Genomic DNA, 13886 nt, shown 5'->3' on the forward strand with positions numbered 1-13886 from the left:
TGAGCTGTCTAAAACCATATTGTCTCCCTTGGACCAGACTAGGTATGTATTAGCTGCTGCTTTTTTTATTAATATATGTATGTATTTTATTGAAGTATAGTTGACTTATAATGTGTCAGGTACACAATTCAGTTATACATATGCACATATATTACATTTCAGATGATTACCACTATAGATTATTACAAGATATTGACTATCGTTCCCTGTGCTATACATTAAACCTTTTTTGCTTATTGTGTATCTATTGTTTTAAATTAGAAATCTAGCATTCTATTCATACTAAGTCAAACAAATGGAATCAAAATGTAATAAAAATTTTAGCTAGGAAAAAATTCATGTTTTCTAAAATATATATATTATACATAATACACAAAAGCAAAGGCTTTTTTCTATGCTTGATAAAGGCTTAGAAAGAACATCAAAAAAAGAAGAGATAGAGAAACTGGAAAACATAAACTAAATGAAATGGAAGCATTGAGTATGAAATAGAAAAAGTGAAACAAGCTAGATAAAAGGTCATCATGTAGTCCAGTTGCTTTTAAATATGGCTACTCATTAGAAATACTATCTAGAGTTTTGGAGAAAAATGTACTAACTGCTTCTTATTCACTAGTTTCCCTGTTATTTCAATGACAGCATGCACTGTAGTTTCATCCCTGACATGTCCCAGTATGATTGATTACATCAGAATGAACTACACTGACTTTGACGCTGGTCCTACATATTATGTATTATGATCGCCTAGGTTGCCACACAGCTGAAATGGAAATTTGTTGGTGGTGATAGTTGTTATTAGCCCCTTTCAGACCTGACCTCTGAGGAAACCTACTAGCTCCCACAAAGGCAGTTTCCACAAGGTTTATGTTATTAGATGGCAACTCCCATGGACAGAGGAGCTGGCAGGCAACATTTCATGGGGTTGCAAAAGCGTCTGACGTGATTTAGTGACTAGACAACAACAACCCCTTCAGAATAAACAGTTGTTTTTATGAAGCAGGCTCTGGCTTCTGAAGGGCATTTGTTGTGTACTTTGGTTCACAAACACACCATCCCACACAAGCTGCCTTCCCACTCCAGGCTGTCTGAAAGCTGGTGGCAGAGAGCCTGTCTCTGTACGGGGTCAGCCTAGTGAGCTGGCTGCTTTCTACTCCTTGTTCAGTCTTTGCTCTGTGTGCAGTTTAGCAGGGAAGCCGTTTCAGTTGCAGAGTATAAACAACGTGGAAAGCTGAGGGTAGCCCCAGGGAAAAAGCAGTGTGAGGCATGCATACTTATTGCCCTCCATGTGTCTTTTGTCTATCGGGTCCTGTGAGTGTAAGATTTTCTTTTTACATTTCCTGTCAGTAGATGATTCTTGGCCCAAGGCTGAGTTAACTTTTTATAGCTCCCTGGGTATACCTTATCTTTGTACTCAGTACTCTGTACTGGGTTTATGCTAATGTGCCTAGCCTTTATATTCAGACAAGTGAGTTGCCTCAATCCCCTAATAAGAAACCTGGGAATTCAGAACCTACGTTTTGTAGTGCTGCTGCCTAATGTATATTTTAAATGTCTTTAGAAGGGATATTGATGCTATTATAATTAGTAGCAAAGATAAACACCCTTCTATTTTAAGCTGTAATTGTCCTCCCAGAATCAAATTCAACCTTTGCCATTAAAGAAACCTCCTTGAAAGTATAATAGAGAAAATACAGTCTTAGGAATCCAACTGAACCGAGTTCAAATTCCATGTCTGCCACATACAAGCAGGTCTTAGACTAGTTACTTCATCTCTCCTGGCCTCAGTTTGTTCACCTATCAAATGAAGAGAGCATTGCCTCTGCTTAGTTGTTGAAAGGGTTAAATTGTAAAGTAGATGTAAAATACTTAGCCCTGTGTCTGTGACAGGTGTCCCACTGATGTTCTGAGGCCGTGGTTGTTGGTCACACTGTTGGGAAGAACAGGCTTTCAGATGAAAGTTCTGGACAACTTATAAAAGATAAAACCAAGAATATCTGAGATATCCAAGCCATTCCTAGAACCTCAATTTTCTCAGAGCCTCAGTGTTTCTCATCCAGAAAGTCAACAGGTCTAACACAGTGACTCTGATGTCGTTTTCCATCGTTCAATTGATTTCCTTCTAAGGTGTGAGTGGAGGACAAGTCGTGTGATTTGCTTCCCCCACCAAGCCTCGTTGCAATCTAGAATGCTGTCCTGGTGGTAGAGCTAGGGTGTCTGTTGTCCCCCACCCCCCACAACTGCATAAATGCCAGGACAATTAGTTAGCAAGTAATGGATGTAACATGTTTACCAATGTTTCTGCTTGACTTCTACCCTATTGCTATCAACACACTTTCAGTTGTCTTCCTTATCTTATCAAACTTATAGCAAGAACACAGTTTTGAAAACGTATGATGAGATGGAAGAATAAAATGCCTACCATCATCCTGTCATTAACCTGATTTTGATTATGTATTACTTATTGTTGAAATACTTTGTAACTTTTATTTCAACACGTGGCCTCAGTTTTTATGCCCTTGATACTCTGAGAACTGCTCTCACATGGAATGGACCATGTCCAAAAATTTGAGAAAATATTTGCATAGCTCCTTGTGAGATTAATTAGTTATGTCATAATTAAATAAATCAATTTGAATAACTCCTTGCAGGTTTCTAGTAATTGCACTGAGGAGCAAAATCTCAATGTTTCCAAAAAACACACTGTTTTATATCTGTGAAAATATTTGGAATTTGAGAATAGACCATCTGCCACATCTTATCCTAAATTGCAAGCTTAATGATTTAACTACTTAAAGTGACTAGGTGATATCTGTCACAGTCAACATGTCACAAATGATCCATTTCTCCCTTAATGTTCTGTAATAAATATACAGAAATTTGAAAATAGGTAAATATTTAGAATATATAAAATGTAATTATACTAATTGCTTCCAATTGCTTTTTCTACAGATGAGCTGCTAAAACAAGCTTAAATTGAAAAATAGACTGGTAACTCCCTTTAATTTGATGATAAGCACTAACTTTGACATGTAGTAAACATTCTGTATAGGTTACTCCTTCATTTCTTTTTTTTCCCTAACACCATACACAAAGATAAACTCAAAATGGATGAAAGACCTAAATATAAGACCAGAAACTATAAAACTCTTAGAGGAAAATATAGGCAGAACACTCTATGACATGAATCACAGCAAGATCCTCTATGACCCACCTCCTAAGGAAATGGAAATAACACCAAAAATAGACAAGTGAGACCTAATTAAACTGAAAAGCTTTTGCATAGCAAAGGAAACTACAAACAAGTTGAAAAGACAGAATGAGGGAAAATAATAGTAAATGGAACAACTGACAAAGGATTAATCTCCAAAATATACAAGCAGCTCATGCAACGCAATACCAGAAAAACAGACAACCCAATCAAAAAGTGAGCGGAAGACCTAAACAGACATTTCTCCAAAGAAGAAGTGCAGATTGTCTTTCATTTCTTTCATAGCATTTATTAAATGATTCATATAAGAGTTAAAAATCAGAGAAAAAGTGATGTTGGGAACTTCAGGTGATCTTTTTTACTTGTTTAAGGACAAATAGGGGCTTCCCTGGTAGCTCAGCTGGTAAAGAATCCACCTGCAATGCACGTGACCCCTGTTTGATTCCTGGGTTGGGAAGATCCCCTAGAGAGGGATAGGCTACCCATTGCAGTACACTTGGGCTTGCCTGGAGTCTCAGACAGTAAAGAATCTACCTGCAATGTGGGAGACCTGGGTTTGATCCCTGGGTTGGGACCCTGGAGGAGGGCATGGTATCCCACTCCAGTATTCTTGCCTGGAAAATCCCTGTGGATAGAAGAGCCTGGTGGGCTACAGTCATGGGTTTGCAAAGGGTCAGGCATGACTGAGCGACTAAGCACAAAGATAAACAGAGAAAATTCTTTAGGTGCTTGCTACACCTAAAATTTATCTGAAGGTTTGTCTGCTGTGTTTGTGTGTTTGCATCAATAGGAATAGATTTTTTCAAAAGGAGTACATTTAAGGATATTAGTGGAAAATCTGGACATTTGTGTATAAGGACTTAGAGTGTCTAAGGATTTTAAGTTTGTTTTTTTTTAAGTAGCTAGAGGAAATGATACATAATATTCTTAAGATCAATAACCAGTAACACTGAAGAAGCTGAAGTTGAACGGTTCTATGAAGACCAAGACCTTCTAGAACTAACACCCAAAAAAGATGTCCTTTTCATTATAGGGGACTGGAATGCAAAAGTAGTAAGTCAAGAAGCACCTGGAGTAACAGGCAAATTTGGCCTTGGAGTACGGAATGAAGCAGGGCAAAGGCTAACAGAGTTTTGCCAAGAGAATGCACTGGTCATAGCAAACACCCTCTTCCAACAACACAAGAGAAGGCTGTACACATGGACATCACCAGATGGTCAACACCAAAATCAGACTGATTATATTCTTTGCAGCCAAAGATGGAGAAGCTCTATACCATCAGCAAAAACAAGACTGGGAATTGACTGTGGCTCAGATCATGAACTCCTTATTGCCAAATTCAGACTTCAGTTGAAGAAAGTGGGGAAAACCACTAGACAATTCAGGTATGATTTAATCAAATCCCTTATGACTATACAGTGGAAGTGAGAAATAGATTTAAGGGACTAGATCTGATAGAGTGCCTGATGAACTATAGACAGAGGTTCGTGACATTGTACAGGAGACAGGGATCAAGACCATCCCCAAGAAGAAGAAATGCAAAAAGGCAAAATGGCTGTCTGAGGAGGCCTTGCAAATAGCTGTGAAAAGAAGAGAAGTGTAAAGCAAAGGAGAAAAGGAAAGATATTCCTATTTGAATGCAGAGTTCCAAAGAATAGCCAGGAAAGATAAGAAAGCCTTCCTCAGCAATCAATGCAAAGAAATAGAGGAAAAAAATAGAATGGGAAGGACTAGAGATCTCTTCAACAACGGTGTGATCACTCCCCTAGAGCCAGACATCCTGGAATGTGAAGTCAGGTGGGCCTTAGAAAGCATTACTACGAACAAAGCTAGTGGAGGTGATGGAATTCCAGTTGAGCTATTTCAAATCCTAAAAGATGATGCTGTGAAAGTGCTACATACAATATGTCAGCAAATTTGGAAAACACAGCAGTGACCACAGGACTGGAAAATGTCTGTTTTCATTCCAATCCGAAAGAAATGCAATGCCAAAGAATGCTCAGACTACTGCACAATTGCACTCATCTCACACTCTAGTAAAATAATGCTCAAAATTCTCCAAGCCAGACTTCAGCAATACATGACCCATGAACTTCCAGATGTTCAAGCTTGTTTTAGAAAAGGCAGAGGAACCAGAGATCAAATTGCCAAAATCCACTAGATCATCAAAAAATCAAAAGTTCCAGAAAAACATCTATTTCTGCTTTATTGACTATGCCAAAGCCTTCGACTGTGTGGATCACAACAAATTCTAGAAAATTCTGAAAGAGATGGGAATACCAGATCACCTGATCTGCCTCTTGAGAAACCTGTATGCAGGTCAGGAAACAACAGTTAGAACTGGACATGGAACAACAGACTGGTTCCAAATAGGAAAAGGAGTACGTCAAGGCTGTATATTGTCACCCTGCTTATTTAACTTATATGCAGAGTACATCATGAGAAACACTGGGCTGGAAGAAGCACAAGCTGGAATCAAGATTGCCGGGAGAAATATCAATAATCTGAGAAACGCAGATGATACCACCCTTACAGCAAAAAGTGAAGAGGAACTAAAAAGCCTCTTGATGAAAGTGAAAGAGGAGAGTGAAAAAGTTGGCTTAAAGCTCAACACTCAGTAAACTAAGATCATGGTATCCGGTCCCATCACTTCATGACAAATAGATGGGGAAACAGTGGCAGACTTTATTTTTCAGGCTCCAAAACCACTGCAGATAGTGATTGCAGCCATGAAATTAAAAGATGCTTACTCCTTGGAAGGAAAGTTATGACCAACCTAGACAGCATATTAAAAAGCAGAGCCATTACTTTGCCAACAAAGGTCCATCTTGCCAAGGCTATGGTTTTTTCAATAGTCATGTATGGATGTGGGAGTTGGACTATAAAGAAAGCTGAGTGCCGAATAATTGATGCTTTTGAACTGTGACGTTGGAGAAGACCCTTGAGAGTCCCTTGGACTGCAAGGAGATCCAACCAGTCTATCCTAAAGGATATTAGTCCTGGGTGTTCATTGAAGGACTGATGCTGAAGCTGAAACTCCAGTACTTTGGCCACCTGATGCAAAGAGCTCATTCATTTGGAAAGACCCTGATGCTGGGAAAGATTGAGGGCAGGAGGAGAAGGGGACGACAGAGGATGAGATGGTTGGATGGCATCACCGACCCAATCGACATGAGTTTGGGTGAACTCCAGGAGTTGGTGTTGGACAGGGAGGTCTGGCGTGCTGTGGCTCATGGGGTTGCAAAGAGTCAGAACGTGACTGAGTGACTAAATTGAACTGAAGATCAATAAGTTAAATTTTCCATTTAGGAAAATATATCTAAGGCCAATGGAAACAACAGACTTGCGTTCAAGAGGAGACCAGGTATAAATTACTGAAGAAGTCCAATCAAATGATGAAAACTGGGATGGCAAGGAGGATTATAATAGAACCTGAAGGCAGATTTAGAATATAGTTCAGATATGTGGTCAAAAGTAATAGGTTACATTTAGAATATCAAGAAGAATTATAGTCAATTCAGAGTTTTCAAGATTATGGAACTGAGATTATTATACCATCACTGTTTGTTTTTATAGTTTCCCTTTTTTAGTCTAATGACTATCTTATTGATAGACTAGTCAACAGAGTTGATGGTGACAAACCAGTTGTACTTGATATGGATATTGAAAACTTAAAATCTGCCTATAGAATTATACTCAACTATAACATGGAAGCCTTTGAAATCATAAATATTTAGGTCCTTGGAGATAAATAGGAACTTTTGGCTTTGGGCGTTTTACTTAATGTTTCTGAGCCTCAGAAAAATCATTTTACAGCCTTCCTGTCTATAAAATAGGAGTAATAGTGGCATTTGCTTATGGAGTTATTGTGATGATCGAATTACAGCATACACATAACATACTTAGTGCAGTTCCTAGAACACAATAGCATTTAGATAGTTTCCATTATATACAACAAACAGTTTAAGGAAATTTGAATTTTATTTTTCCATTTATGGATAATAGAGCATATTACCGACTATAAAGATTGAATGGAGAGGTTGAAGGCTTTAAGAAGTAGTTTGGCATAAAAACATCTACCAGTGAGGATAAACATATAGAAAGTGAGAAAAGCACTTGGAACAAAAATTATTGGTTGCATCCCAAATAATGCATGCATATTATGTATCAGATATTGTTCCCTGTGGCTCAGACAATAAAGAACTGGCCTGCAGTGCAGAAGACACTAGTTCAATCCCTGGATTGGGAAAATTCCCTGGAGTAGAAAGTGGCAACACTTTCCAGTATTCTTGCCTGGAAAATCCCATGGACAGAGGAGCTTAGTGGGCTGCAGGCTATAAGGCTGCACAGAATCAACAATACTAACACTTTCACTTTTACCTTCATTGCATCTGGACACGTGGAAGGAACAGAAATGGTCAAGATGATCTTTGCTACCAAGAAGTATCAAGCAATTAAATATATTTTACAGATTGCTGGCAAAATACTTCACCTGGGAATCTTCCCTGTAGCTCAGGCGGTAAAGAATCTGCCTGCAATGCAGGAGACCCCAGTTCGATCCCTGGGTCGGGAAGATCCTCTGGAGAAGGGAATGGCAATCCACTCCAGAAATCTTGCCTGGAGAATCCCATGAACAGAGGAACCTGGTGGGACACAGTCTAGAGGGTCGCAGGGTCGGACACGTCTGAGCGAGTAACACTACACTACCAAGGAATTCTTAAGTCCTGAAAATAAGCAGTGAATTCCCTGATGCTCCTGTAGACTCTCGTTCCCTCACTCTCACATGCTAGCTGAGCGCTTCCTGACTTGTCTTCTACACTTTTTTCATCTTGATGTTTCTCCCTATAATAACCAGACATATTTGGGCCTTGATGGATTAGAAAGAGGATATTTTTTAGGATAATATGTATTTGAAATCATTCCAAATTTTTTGTTATATTGTTATCAATAGTTTTGTTGATTTTGTTTTATTTTAATTTGTTACAATATTACATATATAGCCATGTGCTATCATACTTTAAAATAATCTCATTTGAGATTTATTAAAACAGTCTATTCCTGGTCAAAACCTTTTTGCATTTATTCTATTTCACAAATTCTTACCATACTACTTGAATCAGTTTTCTTTCTTGCTAGATGTCATACAAAGAGGTATTGAGTGAAATTGTGCTTACTTCTATTTTTTTGCTATTCCAGTGTCCTTACTTCAAATATATCATGATAACCTGCAATGTAAAAGAATTATGTTAAGCACTGTGTGGTTCAGAGTTGTGTTGGATCTTATAGTCTAGCAGGGAAGAAGAGATACTTGTAATTTCTGCCTATACACATACCTGCATTAAGAGACTCATTTGGGGATTTTTAAAAATTAATTTTTTTTTCATTGAATGATAACTGATTTACAGAATTTTGTTATTTTCTGTCAGATATCAACATGAATCAGCTATAGGTGTACATATGTCTCTTCCCTCTTGAACCTTCCTCCCATCTCCCTCCATGAAGATGCAAGTATGCAGTCCTTAAAAACTGACATTATTAATGAAAATTATAGATGCATAGTTATTCACAAAATCTTTATTCTGTTTTATTTTTCAAGGAGAAATAACTTTTAGAGCATTTGGTGTGTGGTTCAGTAATAACTCACACCAGTTCTAGTGACAACACGAAACATAGGCAAGACAGCATCCTACGAGATGAAGGTGGAATCAAAAAATGGTACAAATGAACTTCTCCACGAAACAGAAATAGAGTCACAGATGTAGAAAACAAATTCATGGTTAATGAGGTTAGAAGAGGAGGGATAAATTGGAAGGTTGGGATTGATATATATATATATATATATATATACTATGTATAAAAGAGATAACTAATGAGAACCTACTGTATAGCATAGGGAATTCTACTCAATAGTCTGCAATGGTCTATATGGGAAAAGAATCTAAAAAGAGTGTGTATATGTATATGGATAACTGATTCACTTTGCTATACACCTGAAACTAACACAACTTTGTAAATCAACCATACTCCAGTAAAAAATTTTTCAGAGTAGATTTTAGCTGAAGTACAAAATTTAGTGGGATACAGACTCTTGATCACAAGATATACTGAAAAGCACAATAAAAGTAACCCGCTTAAAATTTTTCTAATTGATAATGTGCATTTCATAATTACTAAAATAACTTGGAGTATCATTGTTTGTTATTCTTGCCACTGGCCATCTCTTACTGAAAAACACATGTCTATTTCTCTCTGTGAGACTTAGTAGATGTTAGTTTTAGGTAAAGACTGGTACAATTCATAAATTATGCACTTCTGAGGTAGTGAAGATAATTTCATTTGCCAAAACTAAGTTTCAATCCAATGTGAAATTCACACTTTCACTCTTGTTAATGGAAGTTTCTCCATGGCTGTGTAGTAGACTGCCAAGGAGTGCTCTGAAATCTAAAGGGTACTGTACAGTCTATTGCAGGATCAATTTCAGTACAAGATACACATAAGCCTTGAGACATTTAAAATGTAGATTTTCTTTCCTGAAAATATTTTAATATCAAAATTATGTATTTGGAATCTCAGAAAGTTAGCCATACTACATATTGATGTATATGTTTTGGTTCAGTAACCTTTACATCAGTGTTTGATTTAACATAATTAGTTAATGATGTAAATTAGATATAAATTTGCATATAATAATACAGACTAGGAAAATTGATATGGAAATGGTGAAAGAAAGCCTCTGACTAACTTAAATTGCTGCCTACCTCATTTGAGTTCTTTTGCTGGGTAGCCAGCACTATTGTACACATAGTAGGCACTTAGTCAACACTTAATGATAAATGAGTTGAAGTAATTTCTTTGCTAATGGTTTTAGCTACTTAGTCTTTGATACTTCAGTGATTAATTTTTGTCTTTTAAAGATCACCTATTAATCAGCTGTGTATGCAAGTTCATTAGCAATTGTGAAAATTGGACTTTTTGTCTGATATGAAAGTTATAAGATCCTGTTATGTAAAATGATCCTATTATTATTAGTCTTATTATCCTATTGTAATCATGAAAGTGTTAGTTGCTCAGTCATGTCCAACTCTTTGTGACCCCGTGGACTGTAAGCCCCCAAGCTCCTCTGTCCATGGAATTCTCCAGGCAAGAATACTGGTAGCCATTCCCTTCTCCAGAGGCTCTTCCAGACCCAGGGATGGAACCTAGGTCTCCTGCATTGCAGGCAGATTCTTTACCATTTGAGTCACCAGGGAAGCCCTATTATGAGGATATGATCCTGTTAAAATATGTTAGATCACGTGATTTCCTGCTGTAACCCTCCAATAACTATTCCTCTCACTCGACTTTAAGCCATACTGGCTTATTTTTAATATTTATTTATTTTTATTTACTTATTTATCTGCCTGTGCCAAGCTTAGTTCTGGCTTGTGTAACCTTAATTCCCTGACCAGGGTTTGAACATGGGCCCTCTCATTGGGAGTGTGGAGTCCTAAGCACTGGACCACCAGGAAAGTCCCACCATAGCACTGTATTGACGGTCTAAAATATTTTTCACAGCGTCTGCCCCCATATACACACCACCAGAGATCCTGTCTTTTACGTCCTCTCTATAATTCTAGTCCTTCCTCAATCCTGCGCTAGTCTCTTACTTTTCTTCACTACCTCTTATAGAAAATCGTCTAAAACAAGAGCATCTTAATGCCTCAGGACATTTGCACCACCTGTTTTTATCTCTCTGGAATGTTCTTTCTCCAAATGTGTGAAGCTCACTCCCTCATCTCATTTCAGTCTTTGTTCAAAGAACAGATTCTCATTTCCTAATCATCAGATTTAAAACTACAAGCACCATCCCCAATATATAAATTTCTTCCTTTTTTATTTCTTATACAACATTTAATTGGGCTCCCTGGTGGCAGTGCTTAGTGGTGAAGAATCCACCTGCAATGCAGCAGGAGACGTGGATTTGATCCCTGGGAGGGGAAGATCCCCTGGAGAGAGGGCAGTGGCAACCCACTCCAATATTCTTACCTGGAGAATCACATGGACAGAGAAGCATGGTGAGCTACAGTCCATAGGGTCACAAAGAGTTAGATGTGACTTAGCACATACGTACACACTACTTAATACCTTCAGACTGTACATTTAAGCTATTTATTATTTTTTCTTATTCCCTTAATTAGAAGATAAGCCCCCTGATGGAAGGATTTTGCAGGTATCAGTAACATCTTTACGCCATCACCTAGAACAGAGCCCAGTACAAAGTGGATATATGCATAATGTACATTTGCTGAATATGAGAAAATCTTTATCCTGAAACTGCCAAAATAAATTAGTGATAGAGTGACGACATTTATTTTCATTCACTTTGAATCTACTTGGATGAATACTAGAGTTATTTCTTTATTATTAGCAGGAATTTAAACATCACGAATCCAGATGGTCAGATAGAATAATGAAAGGCACATAGAAATGTGTTTTGAATTTGTGCCAACTTGGCAGCAAGCTCTGAGCAGCTTCCCGAGTTTGTATTCTTTAGAGATTCTATCTCCCTAAATAGTCTGTGGCTGCTCCGTCAAGAAAAAAAAAAACAAAAAAACAGTTTTCAAAATCTTAAATGTAATTTGGATTGTGTGTCTCTGAACCTCTAGCCAGTTTGATTTTTGAGATCTCGTTTAGTTGTTTGACCCTACGTTTTGCATTAGTGTTTCTATTGCTTTGCATATAAATGATTTCATTCTATTTAAAGGTCACGATCTTCAGAAACCAATGCTAGTGCTGCTGCATGATAGCAGTAGAAAATAAGAGATGTAAATTTGGAAATATTCTGCTAAATTGTGAAATAAGAAAAATGTACAGATTGAGGATAGTATCAATTTATGGAAGTGTTAGTATTCTGGAAAACACAAAATTTTAGAGAAGATTGGAAAATCTTCTGCTAATGAGAAGTAAATGACTTAACCAGGAAAGGCTTTGAAGATTAATTCCTCAATGAACATGAAACCCTGAAGCAGCTGCCTTTTGGCTTTGAAGAAGTTTGGGTTTTACAACATTGTAAGCTGTGTGTAATGACAGGAAATGTAAGAGAAAGGAAGTTTGCTCCTACCAACACTATAAAGAAGCTGGAGGAAGAAGTTAACGTCATCACTGAAACTTCAGTCATAAATAGGATGACATCATCTTGTGGAAATCATTTAAGAACTAAGGAAATTTTTATTCTATTCTTATGTCTATGAAAGGCTTTTAGTTATTTTAAAGTAAGTTAATCTCTTTTTAAAGGCTTACTTTCTGAAGGCAATCATTTGCCAATGTTGCCTGACTCAGAATAATTACAGCACAATATCTAAGACACAAAAACTATGGGTTCAATTTGGAAAAATGCAATGAATTTTCTAATTTTCTGAATCAATAGACTAGGGCAAATTAAGGTTATAAAAATCTAACCTCAAATCAGTACTTCTTTTTATTTATTCCCTTTCCTTTTTTAAGCTATTTTATTTCTTTTATATCCTTTGGGCCCAAGGGTACATTAAATGCTTTACATCAATTTATTACTATGTTTAGGCAGCACTGCTGAATGGGTCATCTTATATGGAGGAAATTAAGGTATAGAGGTGACAGATAATAAAACTAAGCTATTTTTTTTTTGCTTGCTGAGCAAGGGAGAGCTACAACACTGGAGCAAGTTCAAAAAGTTTTCCTGAGATCTGAAAAAGAAGGTATCAAGGAGAAATGTATTCCTTATCAAGAGACATGTCATACATTAAGTTCACTTTTCTTTTCCTTTGGACTGGCTATTTCCCTGGTTTTCTTCATTAAATCACAGGCACTAATTTCAGGGATGTTCTATGTGGGTTATGTAGGGCTCTATGAAGGGCATAAACATACTTGGGATGAGGCAGATTTTTCCTTAAAAGAGCCGATACATGTCTTGCCCCAAATCACTCAGGTGGTGAATGGAGGTATTAGATATGAAACAAAATTGTTTTATTCTGAAGTCCTTGTTGTAGTTTTTGTTGGTTTGCTGTTGTTGTTTTCCTATGTTGAACCCTTGGCTTGAAAGAATTCTGTTTTAAAACATAATCTTACTATAAAGGAAGACCCAGAGGAAAAAATTCAATCATTATAGTCCTTTGTTCACATTTAATCACCAGATTTCTCAAAAGCAAAAACAAAGGATAAGCAAATAAACAAACAAAAGTGCCCAACAACAAAAAAGGGGACCCATGTGATGATCTATTAAATGCAAATGGAAACATTTATGTTAATGTGGTTTAAGGTTCATTCTTCCAATATTGTGGGGAATTTTTCCTAACAAACTAAGAGATTGTTATTATAGATGAAGAACGTGAGTCACAGAGAGATTAATAAATTGCCCACTGTCACCCAGCTGGATAGTGTTGGGTCAAGTGTTGATCCAAGGAGTCTGGCTTCAAGACCATGTTTCTATCATGTTATGTTTCCAGACATAATGCTGACTACCAAAGGGTACAGAGAGAAGAGATACTACAAGTGACTTTGATTTTAATCATGATACTTGTGAATATGTTATCACACAAATTTCCTATAACTTTTTAAATTATCTCCTGGTTCCCTTCTTTATTTGTTGTAGCAAATACTTTCTGAAAGCATTTCAGCTGATTGATGCTATTCTTTATATATTCATGTTATTCATGGATTTTAG

The 13886-nt window shown here is 37.1% G+C and overlaps 1 protein-coding gene across 8 annotated transcripts in view; it reads left to right on the forward strand.

Annotated features, from left to right (window-relative positions):
• The window catches only part of DGKB (diacylglycerol kinase beta), an 824229-nt gene that overhangs the window by 164709 nt on the left and 645634 nt on the right, over positions 1-13886 (forward strand). The gene's annotated exons all lie outside the window — the stretch shown is intronic.

This window comes from Odocoileus virginianus, chromosome 1 (assembly GCF_023699985.2).
Source record: "Odocoileus virginianus isolate 20LAN1187 ecotype Illinois chromosome 1, Ovbor_1.2, whole genome shotgun sequence".
Taxonomy (NCBI): domain Eukaryota; kingdom Metazoa; phylum Chordata; class Mammalia; order Artiodactyla; family Cervidae; genus Odocoileus; species Odocoileus virginianus.